This window comes from Hyla sarda, chromosome 8 (genome assembly GCF_029499605.1).
Source record: "Hyla sarda isolate aHylSar1 chromosome 8, aHylSar1.hap1, whole genome shotgun sequence".
NCBI lineage: Eukaryota > Metazoa > Chordata > Amphibia > Anura > Hylidae > Hyla > Hyla sarda.
In genome coordinates this window covers 220,423,034-220,443,852 of record NC_079196.1, presented here as the reverse complement: position 1 = coordinate 220,443,852, position 20,819 = coordinate 220,423,034, and positions in this window count along the sequence as shown.

Sequence of the window (20,819 nt, the reverse complement as noted above, 5' to 3'; positions counted from 1 at the left end):
CATTATCACTACAGACCATATAAGTGATTACATACAGTTATATCAGGTGACTGACAACAACCCCCATCATTACACTACAGACCATATCAGTGATTACATACAGTTATATCAGGTGACTGACAACAACCCCCATCATTACACTACAGACAATATAAGTGATTACATACAGTTATATCAGGTGACTGACAACAACCCCCATCATTACCACTACAGACCATATAAGAGATTACATACAGTTATATCAGGAGACTGACAACAACCCCCATCATTACCACTACAGACCATATAAGAGATTACATACAGTTATATCAGGTGACTGACAACAACTCCCATCATTACACTACAGACCATATATGTGATTACATACAGTTATATCAGGTGACTGACAACAACTCCCATCATTACACTACAGACCATATAAGAGATTACATACAGTTATATCAGGACAACAACCCCCATCATTACACTACAGACCATATAAGAGATTACATACAGTTATATCAGGACAACAACCCCCATCATTACACTACAGACCATATAAGAGATTACATACAGTTATATCAGGTGACTGACAACAACTCCCATCATTACACTACAGACCATATAAGAGATTACATACAGTTATATCAGGACAACAACCCCCATCATTACACTACAGACCATATAAGAGATTACATACAGTTATATCAGGTGACTGACAACAACCCCCATCATTACACTACAGACCATATAAGAGATTACATACAGTTATATCAGGTGACTGACAACAACCCCCATCATTACACTACAGACCATATAAGAGATTACATACAGTTATATCAGGTGACTGACAACAACCCCCATCATTACACTACAGACCATATAAGTGATTACATACAGTTATATCAGGTGACAACAACCCCCATCATTACACTACAGACCATATAAGAGATTACATACAGTTATATCAGGTGACAACAACCCCCATCATTACACTACAGACCATATAAGTGATCACATACAGTGACTCACAAGTGACGTCTTCTCTGATCGGAGTCTTTCACTTCCCTTTTTCCTCTCCATCCGGCCCAGACCGTCATGGCGATTTCTTCCAGCCACAAATCGTCTCCACAGAACCTGCTGGAAAACATTTTAGGTTCCACACTTTTCCAAGACCTATAATGCCCCAAACCTTAATAATAATAATGCCCCTCTTGGTGTCTTACACAGTAGAGTGGATAGATAACTGAGTTTGGGGAAGAGGAGGTAGGTCCCTCCCATCAGTTAGGTCGCTCAAGTAGGTAGACAGATCCCTTCCTGTAGTTTCCCTCATTATGTAGGTGTCCCAAGTAGGTTGACCCCCCCCCCCCCAGATAATTGCCCCTGTAGGTAGACTCCCTGGAAATAGTTGCACCCTGTTCAGGAGTCAAGTCCTGGGGGGGAAAAAAGTGTGGGAACTCACCTAAGAGTTCCACTCAAGGGCTGGTCCTGCTAATGGGAACGATGTTCCTCCTGTGGAAAAAGTGCAGGAACTCAGTTCCCACGCGTTCCTGCAGGACTTGAGCCCTTACTCTGTTCGAAGATTCCCTGGAGATAGTTGCCTACTTTAGGCAGAACCCCTTAGATAGTTGGCCCCCTGTATATAGTTAACCCCTTTTACATAGTTGCCACCTTATACATGATTGACCCCCTTTAGATAGTTGCCCCTCCTCTCCCCTGTAGGTAGCAGCCTACCTATAGATAGTTGCCCCATAAAGATAGTTGCCCCATGATTAAAAAAACCAAAAAAATAAAAAAAACTACTCACTAAACCTGCTGGGTCCTGCGTAGTCCACAACATGGCTGCCCCTCTTCTTGCCTTCCTTTGCTCAACGCATGATGAAGTCCCTCGTGTGCCGGAGAGTCACTCGTGTGCACAGTGCAGCAGAATTCTATTGAAATCAATGGGACTCTGCTGCAGCTGAATTTCTGAGTGGAATATTTCATAGAACTTGTTCACATTATGATCCCCCTTCCATATCACGTATATAAAGACGTATACGTAAAGACGTAGTCAACGTAGTCAAAGACCTAGTCAACTACTGACTGCGTTCCAGCCGTTTCCCGCATGTATGTGCGTCTTTACCAGGACTCGTAAGCGCGGTGTGAATCCTGCAAAGTAATCGTATTTGTGAGAGAAATGGCTGAACATAGTGACTAGTTGAGACAGGGGCTCCTGCCTGTACGTTCACATATACGCCGACCTCCCATTATGACAGGATATATATATATACGTGACACAGAAGGCGAAAAGTTAATGTGAACCCAGCCTGCAAGTGAAAAATGGAGGCGTTGCCCATAGCAACCAGATTCCAGTTCCCATTTAGAGACCTTATGGAAAACGAAAGCAGTGACCTGATTGGCTGCTATGGGCAACAATTTCACATGTCCCTATACACTCTCTGGGCCAGTGTTTGTCAACTGGGGTGCCTCCAGCTGTTGCAAAACTACAACTCCCAGCATGCCCGGACAGCCGACGGCTGTCCGGGCAAGCTGGGAGTTGTAGTTTTGCAACAGCTGGAGGCACCCTGATTGGGAAACACTGCTCACGGAGGAAAAGTGTTTGCAAGATGGATTGGTCATGTCTGTCCATAGGTGTCATGTATACAACTTGGGGTATTCCGGGGGGGAATTTTAGTTTTTTGGGGGGGACTATTAAAGTGTAATAAAAGTTAAAAAAAAATAAAAAATAAAAAAAAGGCAAAGTCAAATTGAAAACTCTCCTCCCCCAATAAAAATGTAAATTGTCCGTTTTCCCCCATTTTACCCCCAAGAAGTGTAAAAAAATCATTTTTAATAAACATATTTGGTATCACTGGGTGCGTAAATATTTGATCTATTAAAATATAATGTTAATTATCCCATACGATGAACGGCGTGAACGTAAACAAAAACAAAAAAAGTCCCAAACTGCTGCTTTTTTTTTTATATAACATTTTAGTCCCCAAAAAATTGATAAAAACTTTATTAAAAAAGTTTTATATATGAAAATGTGGTATCAAAAAAAAAAATTATAGATCACGGCGCAAAAAACGAGCCCTCATACGGAAAAATAAAAATAAAAGTTACAGGTCAGCAAATTAGAGGCGCTTTAAACGCACTCATTTGGTTTAAAAGTTTGCGATTTTTTTTAAAGCGGTATAATAATAGAAAAGTATGTAACCATGGGTATCATTTTAATCGTATTGACCCCCAGAATAAAGAAAACAGGTCTATTTGACTCTAAAGTGTACAGCATCAAAACGAAACCTTCCAAAATTTGCTAAAATGCGTTTTTCTTATCAAGTTCCCCACACAAATAGCATTTTTTTGGTTGCGCCGAACATTTCATGGTAAAATGAGTGACGTCATTACAAAGGACAACTGGTCGCGCAAAAAACAAGCCCTCATACTCGTCTGCGGATGGAAATATAAAAGAGTTAGGATTTTTAGAAGACGAGGAGGAAAAAAAACGTAAAAATAAAATCGTCCTTAAATGGAGTCCCTAAGGGGTTAAGGCTGTGGCGCCTCTCACCTGCTGGTCATGTAGGAAGCGGCACTTAGAGGGTTACCATGCCACGAGCACATGGGTTAATCCTTGGCATTGCCAGCTGGACTGCGCAGCGGTGAACCGGAGCCAGGTCCGGCAGAAGTCGCCCGTAGCTACGTCTTCTAATTCCGTGAAGTCGCTGAAGACATTTTAGGGCAGGAGGTTGTCGTCGCCTTTGTGCGCAGCAGTGCGGTGTAGTGGTGCCGGGAGGGTGTGTAGTAGAGCAGCAGTGACCGCCCTGTATAACTACAGGTGATACTTTGTATTCCTGCATCACACCCAGCTCGCCCTCGACGCTCCCCTCCCCCCCCTCTCTGTACACCGAGGCTACAGACGTCTCGTAGCGAGATTTTCCAGTTCCTTTCCATAGGAACGCATTGGCCCGGATTTCCTAAGAATGTCGCGTTTTCAAAATCGTTTACATTTCTTATCTGACTAGATTTATGATCCTATAAATTCCGTTCAGTATTGTTGACTGTTTTTTTCACGTGTGACCTTGTACGCCACTTTGCGCCAAACTGCGCCAATCAGGTCACACACCGATGGAAAGCGCCGCCGTCATTCGAATAAATTTTTGACGCGTTTTTCAGGTATGTGAAGAGTTCAGATCGCACCGGGTCTCGCTCCCGTGAAGTGCGCGCCCACTCCGTCCAACCTTTTCACTCCGTAGGCCAGTGGTCTCTAAACTGTAGCCCTCCAGATGTTGCAAAACTACAACTCCCAGCATGCCCGGACAGCTCCCAGGTGTGCAGTAATAAGCCTCATCTCCGAAGCCTAGAAAAGCTGTGTGATGTAGGTCATTTAGGTTTTATGCATCCAAATGTTCACACGGCAGAATTTCTGCAATGAAATCCGCATTCGAAATTCTCCATGGGGGGAGATTGACCAAAACCTGTGTAGAGGAAGAGCGGTGCAGTTGCCCATAGCAACCAATCAGATCACTGCTTTCATTTTCTCAGGCCTATTTAAAAATGAAAGCACAGTCTGGTTGCTATGGGCAACTGCACCGCTCTTCCTCTGCACAGGTTTTGACCAATTCCCCCCCCCCCCCAATGTGTTTCAAGCGTAATTGGTGGAGATTTATTAAAAGAGGAAAAGTTGCCCAATTGCCCATAGCAACCAATCAGCTCACTTCTTTCCTTTTTAGCAAGGCCTCTAAAAAATGAAAGAAGTGATCTGATTGGTTGCTATGGGCAATTGGGCAACTTTTCCTCTGGACGGGTTTTGATAAATCTCCCCCATTGATTTCAGTGGGACGTCCCACGGCTAAAATTCCGCATTCCGCCAAAATTTTATTCATGTCTTATATTTTTTGCCGAATTCGGTTGCAGAAGCCCATTAAAGTGAATTATTATTTTTTTTCTCTGTTTTGGTGCGAATTCATGCGGAATGTAACTTTCGTAATGAATACAGGCACTTTTTTTTTACGTGCACTGTGTATTCACGCGCAAAATAATGCGGCCGCAGAATTCACGCATCTAAGCGGAGTTTCTGGCATCTGAACATAGCCTAAGAGGTAACGGCGAAGCGGCAGAATTGTGAACGCAGCTCTAGGTGTGATTGGAGTATAAACAAAATGTAACTCAAGTTACGGAAATATTTCTACAGTTTTTATTTTTTTTAAAACATTTTATTAGGGTTGAAGGTGTGTGATAGACGTGTGGCCCCTGGGGTGTAGGATGGTGAGGCCCCCCAACCCCAAGAGAGTTTTAAGCATTGGATGCAGTACTGTCTAGCTCAGTGTTTTCCAAACAGTTTGTCTCCAGCTGTTGCAAAACTACAACTCCCAGCATGTTGGACTTAATAGTAGTATATAGTATAGATCAGTGTTTCCCAACCAGGGGCGCCTCCAGCTGTTGCAAAACTACAAGTCCCAGCAAGGCGAACTATATAGTGGTATATAGTATAGTTCAGTGTTTCCCAACCAGGGTGCCTCCAGCTGTTGCAAAACTACAAGTTCCAGCAAGTTGGACTATATAGTAGTATATAGTATAGGTCAGTGTTTCCCAACCAGAGGCGCCTCCAGCTGTTGCAAAACTACAAGTCCCAGCAAGTTGAACTATATAGTGGTATATAGTATAGTTCAGTGTTTCCCAACCAGGGAGCCTCCAGCAGTTTCAAAACTACAACTCCCAGCATGTTGGACTATATAGTAGTATATAGTATAGTTCAGTGTTTCCCAACCAGGGGTGCCTCCAGCTGTTGCAAAACTGCAACTCCCAGCATGTTGGACTATATAGTGGTATATAGTATAGTTCAGTGTTTCCCAACCAGGGGTGCCTCCAGCTGTTGCAAAACTACAACTCCCAGCATGTTGGACTTAATAGTAGTATATCGTATAGGTCAGTGTTTCCTAACCAGAGGTGCCTCCAGCTGTTGCAAAACTACAAGTCCCAGCAAGTTGAACTATATAGTAGTATATAGTATAGGTCAATGTTTCCTAACCAGGGGTGCCTCCAGCTGTTGCAAAACTACAACTCCCAGCATGTTGGACTTAATAGTAATATATCGTATAGGTCAGTGTTTCCTAACCAGAGGCGCCTCCAGCTGTTGCAAAACTACAACTCCCAGCATGTTGGACTATATAGTAGTATATAGTATAGGTCAATGTTTCCTAACCAGGGGAGCCTCCAGCTGTTGCAAAACTACAACTCCCAACAAGTTGAACTATATAGTAGTATATCGTATAGGTCAGTGTTTCCCAACCAGGGGTGCCTCCAGTTGTTGCAAAACTACAAGTCCCAGCAAGTTGAACTATATAGTAGTATATAGAATAGGTCAATGCTTCCTAACCAGGAGTGCCTCCAGCTGTTGCAAAATTACAACTCACAGCAAGCTGGACTATATAGTAGTATATAGAATAGGTCAGTGTTTCCCAACCAGGAGTGCCTCCAGCTATTGCAAAACTACAACTCCCAGCATGCCCGGACAGCCAGAGGCTGTCCGGGCATGCTGGGAGTTGTAGTTTTGCAACAGCTGGAGACACACTGTTTGGAAAACACTGTTTTTTTTTGTTTGTTTTTTAGCCCCGCTTCGGTTCCGTTCTTGCAGGCTGTAAACGGATTAACAACGGTTAAAAAAAAAAATCCCATTCATGTCAATGGGATTTTTTTAACAATCCGTTTATATCCATCTGTACCCGTCTGCACCCATTTCCGGTTTTTTTTTTGATGGCGGAAATAAAAACTCCACGGCAGTATTTTCTCTTCCGTCAAAAAAATGGAAGAAAAAACGGATACAGTAAATTTAACATTGAAGTCTATGGAAAATGGATGAGCCTTTAATGTCATCCGTTTGCATCCGTTTTTTCGATCAGTTTTTTTTTTCTGTTTATTAACTGAACAATAACGGATACAAACAGATAACATCCTTTTGCATCCGTTATTGTCCGGGACGGGTCTAGATGGCCGTGTGAACGCAGCCCAAATCACGGGCTCCGATCTAGATTTCTGACCATAAGTGTCCAGTGCTGCCCCCCCCCAGGACAATGGCCGACTGTCAATCAAATACAATACTGACTGGCGATCTGTTCTTACGTTTCTTCAGGTTTCTGCTCCACCTGCGCCTTTAAAGGGGTACTCCGGTGAAAACCTTTTTTCTTTTAAATCAACTGGTGGCAGAAAGTTAAACGTATTTGTAAATTACTTCTATTAAAAAATCTTAATCCTTCCTGTACTTATTAGCTGATGAATACTACAGAGGAAATTCTTTTCTTTTTGGAATGCTCTGTGATGACATCACAACCACAGTTCTGTCTGCTGATGTAATTATAATAATAATAATAATAACGCTTTATTTATTGTTGTCCTTAGTGGTATTTGAACCCAAGTCCCCAGCACTGCAAGGCAGCAGTGCTATCCACTGAGCCACCATGCTGCCCTTAGCCTACATCTGCTATGCACGGTTGCTAAAATGGACAGAAATGTCAGCAGAGAGAACTGTGCTTGTGATGTCATCAGTGTTCCAAAAAGAAAGGAATTTCCTCTGTAGCATTCAGCAGCTAATAAGTACTGGAAGGATTAAGATTTTTTAATAGAAGTAATTTACAAATATGTTTATCTTTCTGCCACCAGTTGATTTAAAAGAAAAAAGGTTTTCACCGGAGTACCCCTTTAAGGTGCATATTTGAAACAAATCCAAGATAAACTTTGCGCTAGTCTCCTGCGCGGCGGTGCAGGGTCATACCGACCTGTCATTACACCTCATCATGAGCAGGAGGGTTATGAGGCGAAGTGCTGCCTGTATCACACCTGTTAGGCTTAGATTCAGCAGCATAGTATCACACAGGATGAGCTTAGATACAGCCGCTGAGCAGCATTTCATGCACGGTAAGCTTAGCCTAGGTTCACACTGGCTTTCGTCAGACGTACATGTCGTCATCCCGTAGAGAACGTAACGTAAGGCGACGGATATCATTCATTTCCAGGTTTGATCGGACAGGATAACATAGCAGGCCAGATGTTTCTGCCGCCGAAATTCCGATTCCGTCGTCCGCAGAAAGAATAGACCTCTATGAGACGGCGCATTTCCAAGCGGTCCTAGCACCTGCTGGTTTAGTCACCTGTGCGGAATGTCCGCACGTGTTTTCCGTGCAGACATTCCGCACATTTTCACCACCGTGTGAACCCGACCTCACAGTATATGGCTGCAGGAGGATATAGCAACTCAGCAGTGTCGTGACTGATAGGATTAGATACACAGCGCAGCCAGCAGTATCACACAAGATGGGATTAGATACACAGCGCAGCCGGCAGTATCACACAAGATGGGATTAGATACACAGCGCAGCAGGCAGTTTCACACAAGATGGGATTAGATACAGAGTGCAGCAGACAGTATCACACATGGTAGGATTAGATACAGAGTGCAGCAAGCAGTATCACACATGATAGGATTAGATACAGAGTGCAGCAGGCAGTATCACACATGATGGGATTAGATACACAGTGCAGCAGTGTCAAACATGATAGGGTTAAATACACCGCGCAGCAGACCATATCACACATAATAGGATTAGATACACAGCGCAGCCAGCAGTATCACACAAGATGGGATTAGATACACAGTGCAGCAGGCAGTATCACACAAGATGGGATTAGATACACAGCGCAGCAGGCAGTATCACACAAGATGGGATTAGATACACAGCGCAGCAGGCAGTATCACACAAGATGGGATTAGATACACAGCGCAGCCGGCAGTATCACACAAGATGGGATTAGATACACAGCGCAGCCGGCAGTATCACACAAGATGGGATTAGATACACAGCGCAGCAGGCAGTTTCACACAAGATGGGATTAGATACAGAGTGCAGCAGACAGTATCACACATGGTAGGATTAGATACAGAGTGCAGCAAGCAGTATCACACATGATAGGATTAGATACAGAGTGCAGCAGGCAGTATCACACATGATGGGATTAGATACACAGTGCAGCAGTGTCAAACATGATAGGGTTAAATACACCGCGCAGCAGACCATATCACACATAATAGGATTAGATACACAGAGTAGCAGACAGTATCACACATGATAGGATTAGATACGCAGAGTAGCAGACAGCATCACACATGATAGGATTAGATTCGCAGAGTAGCAGACAGTATCACACATGATAGGATTAGATACACAGAGTAGCAGACAGTATCACGCATGATAGGATTAGATACGCAGAGTAGCAGACAGTATCACACATGGCAGACTTAGATATATTCTTCAGCAGACAGTATCACACATGATAGGATTAGATACGCAGAGTAGCAGACAGTATCACACATGGCAGACTTAGATATATTCTTCAGCAGACAGTATCACACATGATAGGATTAGATACGCAGAGTAGCAGACAGTATCACACATGATAGGATTAGATGCACAGAGTAGCAGACAGTATCACACATGGCAGACTTAGATATATTCTTCAGCAGACAGTATCACACATGATAGGATTAGATACGCAGAGTAGCAGACAGTATCACACATGATAGGATTAGATACGCAGAGTAGCAGACAGTATCACACATGGCAGACTTAGATATATTCTTCAGCAGACAGTATCACACATGATAGGATTAGATACGCAGAGTAGCAGACAGTATCACACATGATAGGATTAGATACGCAGAGTAGCAGACAGTATCACACATGATAGGATTAGATACGCAGAGTAGCAGACAGTATCACACATGATAGGATTAGATACACAGAGTAGCACACAGTATCACACATGATAGGATTAGATACACATAGTAGCAGACAGTATCACACATGATAGGATTAGATACGCAGAGTAGCAGACAGTATCACACATGGCAGACTTAGATACATTCTTCAGCAGACAGTATCACACATGATAGGATTAGATACGCAGAGTAGCAGACAGTATCACACATGGCAGACTTAGATACATTCTTCAGCAGACAGTATCACACATGATAGGATTAGATACGCAGAGTAGCAGACAGTATCACACATGATAGGATTAGATACACAGAGTAGCAGACAGTATCACACATGATAGGATTAGATACGCAGAGTAGCAGACAGTATCACACATGGCAGACTTAGATACATTCTTCAGCAGAGAGTATCACACATGATAGGATTAGATACGCAGAGTAGCAGACAGTATCACACATGGCAGACTTAGATACATTCTTCAGCAGACAGTATCACACATGATAGGATTAGATACGCAGAGTAGCAGACAGTATCACACATGGCAGACTTAGATACATTCTTCAGCAGACAGTATCACACATGATAGGATTAGATACGCAGAGTAGCAGATAGTATCACACATGATAGGATTAGATACACAGAGTAGCAGACAGTATCACACATGGCAGACTTAGATACATTCTTCAGCAGACAGTATCACACATGATAGGATTAGATACACAGAGTAGCAGACAGTATCACACATGATAGGATTAGATACGGTGAGTAGCAGACAGTATCACACATGATAGGATTAGATACACAGAGTAGCAGACAGTATCACACATGATAGGATTAGATACGCAGAGTAGCAGACAGTATCACACATGGCAGACTTAGATACATTCTTCAGCAGACAGTATCACACATGATAGGATTAGATACGCAGAGTAGCAGACAGTATCACACATGGCAGACTTAGATACATTCTTCAGCAGACAGTATCACACATGATAGGATTAGATATACAGAGTAGCAGACAGTATCACACATGATAGGATTAGATACGCAGAGTAGCAGACAGTATCACACATGGCAGACTTAGATACATTCTTCAGCAGACAGTATCACACATGATAGGATTAGATACGCAGAGTAGCAGACAGTATCACACATGGCAGACTTAGATACATTCTTCAGCAGACAGTATCACACATGATAGGATTAGATACACAGAGTAGCAGACAGTATCACACATGATAGGATTAGATACGGTGAGTAGCAGACAGTATCACACATGATAGGATTAGATACGCAGAGTAGCAGACAGTATCACACATGATAGGATTAGATACAGCAGCCTCGCTTCTGATTTCTATAGACGCGCCATATTTTAATAGAATGGCGGTATCGCAGCGGGGATCATTGTGCCCCGCGGCCATTTTCCATCTTGTTTCTAGAGACTTTTATCTCCACAATTACCTGACTAATCCTTGGTGTCCCGGCCTGAACTACACGTGTAGATATAGCAGGTGAATGTGTTATCTGGCGGCATTATCAGCCGCTATATAACGTTATTTCACACTTACTATTGCATCTATTGGATCTATTGCAATGTTTTCCAAACAGTGTGTCTCCAGCTGTTGCAAAACTACAACTCCCAGCATGCCCGGACAGCCGAAGGCTGTCCGGGCATGCTGGGAGTTGTAGTTTTGCAACAGCTGGAGACACACTGATTAGGAAACACTGTCCCAGAGAGGGACAAGTGAATCAGCCAGCCAATCAGGTCACTGCTTTCATTTCCCATAAGGTCTCTTAACGAGAGCTGGAATCTGGTTGCTATGGGAAACGCCTCCATTTTTTTTCCCGCTTGCAGGCTGGATTTACGTTACAACGGATTGTGACATCATGTAAACCGCCAGTAAGGTGCTGGTGATGGATCTATTGCAGGGTTCTCCATACAGCAGCCCTGATTTACTAAGAGCGTCGGGTTATTTTCAGAGTATTATTTTTTTTTTTCCAGACTATTTTTTTCTGACACGAATTTATCATGTTGGGAAAAAATTCTGTCACACGATATTAAATTCTGTCGCACGATATTAAATTCTGTCGCACAATATTAAATTTTGTCGCACGGGGGGGAAGTGGCACACAGGAAAAATAAAGCGTAAAGCAAATAAATAAAGCAAAGTAACTCTGCTCCAGGATGTAATTTTTTACATTCACGGTTGTTACTGGGTTAACTAACAAAAAAGGAAATGAAAGCCACAATTAAAAAAAAATTAAAAATAAAAAATTACAAATAATTAAAAAAAAAAGGGAATGAACGCCACGATTTAAAAAAAAGAGAGAAATTCCAAAAAAAAAAAATAATAATTTTTTTTTAAAAATAACTAAATAAAAGGAAAAAAAAAAAAAAAAACGAAAGCCACGATTTAAAAAAAAAGAGAAAAAATAAATACATAGAGAGAAATTCCCAAAAAAATAAAAAGAGAGAAATTTAAAAAAAATTATAAAAAAATTGAAAAATGAAAAGAAAAAAGAAAAGAAAGAAGAAAAAAAGAAATTCCCCCCAAAAATAAACTAATAAAAAAATGAAAAATGTAATATATAAAGCTACAGGGGACAAAGTAACAAGATTTTCACCCAAAAGCCCAAACTTTTTAACAGATTTCCCTGCACCTCAAGGCACTTGGGTTTTCAAGTTCAGTAATTCACAATTTTTCTGGTGGGTTTTCAGGAAAATGTTGGGAACACGCCCCTAATTATGCAAACCACACCCCTTTAGTCGGGTAAAAAAAATAAAATACTCCAAGTGATTGGAATACCGTCGGGTTTTTACCAATAAAATATGTCGCACACGGTCCCTCGTATACTAAGAGTGTTGTGTAGGTCTCTTTGTGGGATTTAATTCCCTACCATTTATTTTTCACGGTATTTACTAAGGTTTCCTACATTTTGTTTTTTTTTTACACCTTTTCTGATCTGTCGCGTTTTCCTCGGCTCAAATCCACCACCTTTTATGTGGAAACCTTAGTAAATATGTGGGGGTTTTTTTTGTGTGAAAATGTCGGGAACACGACCCTTTTTCTTAGCAAAATGGAGAGTTAGTCGGGGTCTTTTCAATTCTGGCGCAATAGTAAATGAGGGACAAAGTGTCGCGGACGACGCGCGACATAAATAGTGTCACATAACTTGATAAAGAGTCGGGATCATGTTAGGAAATCAGGGCTAGTGTGTTTGCAGCTGTTGCAAACTACAACTCCCAGCATGCCCGGACAGCCTTTGGCTGTCCGGGCATGCTGGGAGTTGTAGTTTTTCAACAGCTGGGGGCACCCTGCAACAGCTGGAGGCACCCTGGTTGGGAAACACTGTCCCAGAAGGGGACAAGTGAATGAGTTGCCCATAGCAGCCAATCAGGTTACTGCTTTCATTTTCCATAAGGTCTCTTTATGAGAGCTGGAGAGAGCTGGAATCTGGTTGCTATGGGCAACGCCTCCATATTTTATTTTATTATTTATTTATTTTTTTTAAAACGCAGGGGCTGCCGGGAGGTAGCGCACACAGGGACGTCACTGACGTCCCGTGCGTGCGCCCATAGTAACAGAGGAGGGCGGAGCATTGAGGAGGACGCGCGCATGGTAGGTAAGTGACCAGCGGAACGTCATCTTCAGTATTCCGACCACCGCTATGGGGTCACGATCTACTGCTATGGCCTATGGGTCATAGCAGTAGATCGTGACCCCGGTCGGTGGTCGGAACACTCAAGTGGGGCAGTACACAGGCATACAGCCTCCAGCCATACACTGTATATGTCTGAAGGCTGTATGTCTGTGGGGGAACTGTACTGCACCTAATGTGGGGGAACTGTACTGCACCTAATGTGGGGGAGCTATACTGCACCTAATGTGGGGGAGCTATACTGCACCTAATGAGAGGAATTATACTGCACCTAATGTGGGGGAACTGTACTGCACCTAATGTGGGGGAGCTATACTGCACCTAATGTGGAGGAACTATACTGCACCTAATGTGGGGGAACTGTACTGCACCTAATGTGGGGAACTATACTGCACCTAATGTGGAGGAACTATACTGCACCTAATGTGGGGGAACTATACTGCACCTACTGTGGGGGAACTATACTGCACCTAATGTGGGGGACTATACTGCACCTAATGTGGGGAACTATACTGCACCTAATGTGGGGAACTGTACTGCACCTAATGTGGGGGAACTATACTGCACCTAATGTGGGGAACTGTACTGCACCTAATGTGGGGAAACTATACTGCACCTAATGTGGGGAACTGTACTGCACCTAATGTGGGGAAACTATACTGCACCTAATGTGGGGGAGCTATACTGCACCTAATGTGGAGGAACTATACTGCACCTAATGTGGGGGAACTGTACTGCACCTAATGTGGGGAACTATACTGCACCTAATGTGGAGGAACTATACTGCACCTAATGTGGGGGAACTATACTGCACCTACTGTGGGGGAACTATACTGCACCTAATGTGGGGGACTATACTGCACCTAATGTGGGGAACTATACTGCACCTAATGTGGGGAACTGTACTGCACCTAATGTGGGGGAACTATACTGCACCTAATGTGGGGAACTGTACTGCACCTAATGTGGGGAAACTATACTGCACCTAATGTGGGGAACTATATTGCACCTAATGTGGGGAACTGTACTGCACCTAATGTGGGGAACTGTACTGCACCTAATGTGGGGGAACTATACTTCACCTAATGTGGGGGACTATACTGCACCTAATGTGGGGCACTATACTGCACCTAATGTGGGGGACTATACTGCACCTAATGTGGGGAACTATATTGCACCTAATGTGGGGAACTGTACTGCACCTAATGTGGGGAACTGTACTGCACCTAATGTGGGGGAACTATACTTCACCTAATGTGGGGGACTATACTGCACCTAATGTGGGGCACTATACTGCACCTAATGTGGGGGACTATACTGCACCTAATGTGGGGAACTGTACTGCACCTAATGTGGGGGAACTATACTGCACCTAATGTGGGGGACTATACTGCACCTAATGTGGGGGAACTATACTGCACCTAATGTGGGGAACTATACTGCACCTAATGTGGGGGAACTATACTGAACCTAATGTAGGGGAACTATACTGCACCTAATGTGGGGAACTATACTGCACCTAATGTGGGGGAACTATACTGCACCTAATGTGGGGGACTATACTGCACCTAATGTGGGGGAACTATACTGCACCTAATGTGGGGGACTATACTGCACCTAATGTGGGGGAACTATACTGCACCTAATGTGGGGAACTTTACTGCACCTAATGTGGGGGAACTATACTGAACCTAATGTAGGGGAACTATACTGCACCTAATGTGGGGAACTATACTGCACCTAATGTGGGGGAACTATACTGCACCTAATGTGGAGCACTATACTGCACCTAATGTGGGGAAACTATACTGCACCTAATGTGGGGGAACATTATACTGCACCTAATGTGGGGGAACATTATACTGCACCTAATGTGGGGGAACTATACTGCACCTAATGTGGGGGAACTATACTGCACCTAATGTGGGGGAACTATACTGCACCTAATGTTGGGAACTATACTGCACCTAATGTGGGGGAACTATACTGCACCTAATGTGGGGAACTATACTGCCCCTAATGTGGGGGAGCTATACTGCACCTAATGTGGGGGAACTGTACTGCCCCTAATGTGGGGGAACTATATTGCACCTAATGTGGGGGAACTATACTGCGCCTAATGTGGGGGAACATTATACTGCGCCTAATGTGGGGGAACTATACTGCACCTAATGTGGGGGAACTATACTGCACCTAATGTGGGGGAACTATACTGCACCTAATGTGGGGGAACTATACTGCACATAATGTGGGGGAACTATACTGCACCTAATGTGGGGGAACTATACTGCACCTAATGTGGGGGAACTGTACTGCACCTAATGTGGGGGAACTGTACTGGACCTAATGTGGGGGAACTATACTGTACCTAATGTGGGGAGCTATACTGCACCTAATGTGGGGAGCTATACTGCACCTAATGTGGGGGAACTATACTGCACCTAATGTGGGGAACTATACTGCACCTAATGTGGGGGAACTATACTGCACCTAATGTGGGGGAACTATACTGCACCTAATGTGGGGGAACTATACTGCACCTAATGTGGGGGAACTATACTGCACCTAATGTGGGGAACTATACTGCACCTAATGTGGGGAACTATACTGCACCTAATGTGGGGGAACTATACTGCACCTAATGTGGGGGAACTATACTGCACCTAATGTGGGGAACTATACTGCACCTAATGTGGGGAACTATACTGCACCTAATGTGGGGGAACTATACTGCACCTAATGTGGGGGAACTATACTGCATCTAATGTGGGGGAACTGTACTGCACCTAATGTGGGAGAACTATACTGCACCTAATGTGGGGGAACTATACTGCATCTAATGTGGGGGAACTGTACTGCACCTAATGTGGGGAAACTATACTGCACCTAATGTGGGGGAACTATACTGCACCTAATGTGGGGAGAACTATACTGCACCTAATGTGGAGAACTATACTGCACCTAATGTGGAGAACTATACTGCACCTAATGTGGGGGAACTGTACTGCACCTAATGTGGAGAACTATACTGCACCTAATGTGGAGAACTATACTGCACCTAATGTGGAGAACTATACTGCACCTAATGTGGGGGAACTGTACTGCACCTAATGTGGAGAACTATACTGCACCTAATGTGGGGAAACTATACTGCACCTAATGTGGGGGAACTATACTGCACCTAATGTGGGGGAACTATACTGCACCTAATGTGGGGGAACTATACTGCACCTAATGTGGGGGAACTATACTGCACCTAATGTGGGGAGAACTATACTGCACCTAATGTGGAGAACTATACTGCACCTAATGTGGAGAACTATACTGCACCTAATGTGGGGGGACTATACTGCACCTAATGTGGGGGAACTATACTGCACCTAATGTGGAGAACTATACTGCACAGGACTGTATTTTGAATTTGTTGCTGCCCCGCGGACTTTGCGGTGGAGGTACCCGATAGTCGCGGCGGGCGGAGAGTTCTTGGAGCACATGACCAGCGACATTCCCAGCTCGTGGTCAAAGTTTTCATTATCTTGCCATTCATCTGTATTTATGGCAGGGACAGGGTGGAAGATGGACCCTGGCGCAAGGTCATTAGTATTTACGAAATCCGCCAGATAAACGTCATACGGGATGAGGTATATTGTTATCAGGTGATCAGGGTACTACAAGTCCCAGCTAGTCTTGCCCTGCTTTTTCTCAATTCGTAGCTTCATCCTGGATCGGGAATAGAATTTAAGGGTGACAGTAGGGACTGATACCTCCACCTGGGGGTCATGTATATCAAATACACCAGTGTTCTCCTTGTCGGGGTGCCTCCAGCTGTTGCAAAACCAGAACTCCCAGCATGTCCGGACAGCCGAAGGCTGTCCGGGCATGCTGGGAGTTCTAGTTTTGCAACAGCTGGAGGCACCTTTGTTGGGAAACACTGCAATAAGCGGTGTAGTGGTAGGGAGTGACGCTGCAGGTGGCGGCACACCTGTCTGATCGGCCCACGTTGCGCTGCGCCCCACCCGCCTTTCACATTCGCACAGTGATTATTGCCTAATACCATCCTGTTAACTATTTCCCTCCTTGAGCACGATACCTACACAGCTTAAAGGGGTACTCCGGTGGAAATGTTTTTTTTTTTTTTTTTTAAATCGACTGGTGCCAGAAAGTTAAACAGATTTGTAAATTACTTCTATTAAAAAAAATCTTAATCCTTCCAGTACTTATTAGCTGCTGAATACTACAGAGGAAATTCTTTTCTTTTTGGAACACAGAGCTCTCTGCTGACATCACGAGAGCAGTGCTCTCTGCTGACCTCTCTGTCCATTTTAGGAACTGTCCAGAGCAGCATATGTTCGCTGTGGGGATTTTTTCCTACTCTGGACAGTTCCTAAAATGGACAGAGATGTCAGCAGAGAGCTCTGTGTTCCAAAAAGAAAATATTTTTTTCTGTAGTATTCAGCAGCTAATAAGTACTGGAAAGATTAAGATTTTTTTTAATAGAAGTCATTTACAAAACTGTTTAACTTTCTGGCACCAGTTGATTAAAAAAAAAAAAAAAAAAAAGCTTTCCACCGGAGTACCCCTTTAAAAACACAATGGAGGATCAGGTAGACTAGACTGGGGGTGTCCAGGTGATACATACCTCCCAACCGTCCCGGATCTGACAGGACATTCACATTTTTGGGGTCATGTGCCGCCATCCTACAATCACCCTCTCATGTCTTGTTTATAGAGGGGCATTACAGCTCAGCACTTGTGAGTCAAGTAGGCTGTCACCCAGCTTTCCCAGGAGCAGATATAAGTATTGTAGGTAATGCAGCAGCCCCATACATAGGGTAAACCCAGTGACTCCTTGAGAAAATAAAACCCGTCCCTGTGGAATGAAGAGGCGCATTACCAAAAACACACCCCGCCTAGGACATATGTTGCAAGACTACAACTCCCAGCATGCCCAGACAGCCGATTACTGTCTGGCCATGCTAGGATTTGCAAAGCATGCTGGGATTGGTAGTTTTGCAACATCTGGAGGGCCACAGTTTGGACATAACTGGTCTAGGATATCACTGCAGGCAAATACCCCAAATTCTGCCAAAAATATTTCACAACTTGGGTCAAGGTTCATCAGCGGGAGAGAAAGTGTCTTGTATTTATCGCCATCTGCTGGCAGGAACTTAAATTGCACCGAGGCAAAGCTGTATTTTTGTACATAAAGTGAACATAAACAACACAATGTAACTCCAAGTCACTGACACTTGTGTGAGATCCCACTGTCCACTCAGGAAGAACACTGATTGACAATCAATTACACATGGAACAGACAACACGTAGAAATTATAGGCAATTAGCAAGACACCCCCAATAAAGGAGTGGTTCTGCAGGTGGTGACCACAGACCACTACTCAGTTCCTATGCTTCCTGGCTTATGTTTTGGTCACTTTTGAATGCTGGCGGTGCTTTCACTCTAGTGGTAGCATGAGGCGGAGTCTACAACCCACACAAGTGGCTCAGGTAGTGCAGCTCATCCAGGATGGCACATCAATGCGAGCTGTGGCAAGAAGGTTTGCTGTGTCTGTCAGCGTAGTGTCCAGAGCATGGAGGCGCTACCAGGAGACAGGACAGTACATCAGGAGACGTGGAGGAGGCCGTAGGAGGGCAACAACCCAGCAGCAGGACCGCTACCTCCGCCTTTGTGCAAGGAGGAGCAGGAGGAGCACGGCCAGAGCCCTGCAAAATGACCTCCAGCAGGCCACAAATGTGCATGTGTCCACTCAAACAGTCAGAAACAGACTCCACGAGGGTGGTATGAGAGCCCGACATCCACAGGTGGGGGTTGTGCTTACAGCCCAACACCGTGCAGGATGTTTGGCATTTGCCAGAGAACAACAAGATTGGAAAATTTGCCACTGGCGCCCTGTGCTCTTCACAGGTTCACACTGAGCACATGTGACAGACGTGACAGAGTCTGGAGACACTGTGGAGAACGTTCTGCTGCCTGCAACATCCTCCAGCATGACCGGTTTGGAGGTGATTCAGAAATGGTGTGGGGTGGTATTTCTTTGGCCCTCCATGTGCTTGCCAGAGGTAGCCTGACTGCCATTAGGTACTGAGATGAGGTCCTCAGACCCCTTGTGAGACCATATGCTGGTGCGGTTGGTCCTGGGTTCCTCCTAATACAAGACAATGATAGACCTCATGTGGCTGGAGTGTGTCAGCAGTTCCTACAAGAGGAAAGCATTCATGCTATGGACTGGCCGCCCGTTCCCCTGAATCCGATTGAGCACATCTGGGACGTCTCGCTCCATCCACCACAGACTGTCCAGGAGTTGGCGGATGCTTTAGTCCAGGTCTGGGAGGACATCGCTCAGGAGACCATCCTTCACCTCATCAGGATCATGCCCAGGCGTTGTAGGGAGGTCATACGGGCACGTGGAGGCCACACACATTACTGAGCCTCATTGTGACTTGTATTAAGGACATTACATAAAGTTGGATCAGCCTGTAGTGCGGTTTTCCTCTGTGATTTTGAGTGTGACTCAGCGGTATTATAGTAGTTATATGCTTGTATATAGGAGCAGTATTATAGTAGTTATATTCTTGTATATAGGAGGCAGTATTATAGTAGTTATATTCTTGTATATTGTAGGAGTATTATAGTAGTTATATTCTTGTTTATAGGAGCAGTATTATAGTAGTTATATTCTTGTATATAGGAGCAGTATTATAGTAGTTATATTCTTGTATATAGGAGCAGTATTATAGTAGTTATATTCTTGTATATAGGAGACAGTATTATAGTAGTTATATTCTTGTATATAGGGGGCAGTATTATAGTAGTTATATTCTTGTATATAGGAGCAGTATTATAGTAGTTATATTCTTGTATATAGGAGCAGTATTATAGTAGTTATATTCTTGTATATAGGAGCAGTATTATAGTAGTTATATTCTTGTATATAGGAGCAGTATTATAGTAAATATATTCTTGTATATAGGAAGCAGTATTATAGTAGTTATATTCTTGTGTATAGGAGCAGTATTATAGTAGTTATATTCTTGTATATAGGAGGCAGTATAATAGTAGTTATATTCTTGTATATAGGAGCAGTATTATAGTAGTTATATTCTTGTATATAGGAGCAGTATTATAGTAGTTATATTCTTGTATATAGATGGCAGTATTATAGTAGTTATATTCTTGTATATAGGGGCAGTATTATAGTAGTTATATTCTTGTATATTGTAGCAGTATTATAGTAGTTATATTCTTGTATATAGGAGCAGTATTATAGTAGTTATATTCTTGTATATAGGAGCAGTATTATAGTAGTTATATTCTTGTATATAGGAGCAGTATTATAGTAGTTATATTCTTGTATATAGGAGCAGTATTATAGTAGTTATATTCTTGTATATAGGAGCAGTATTATAGTA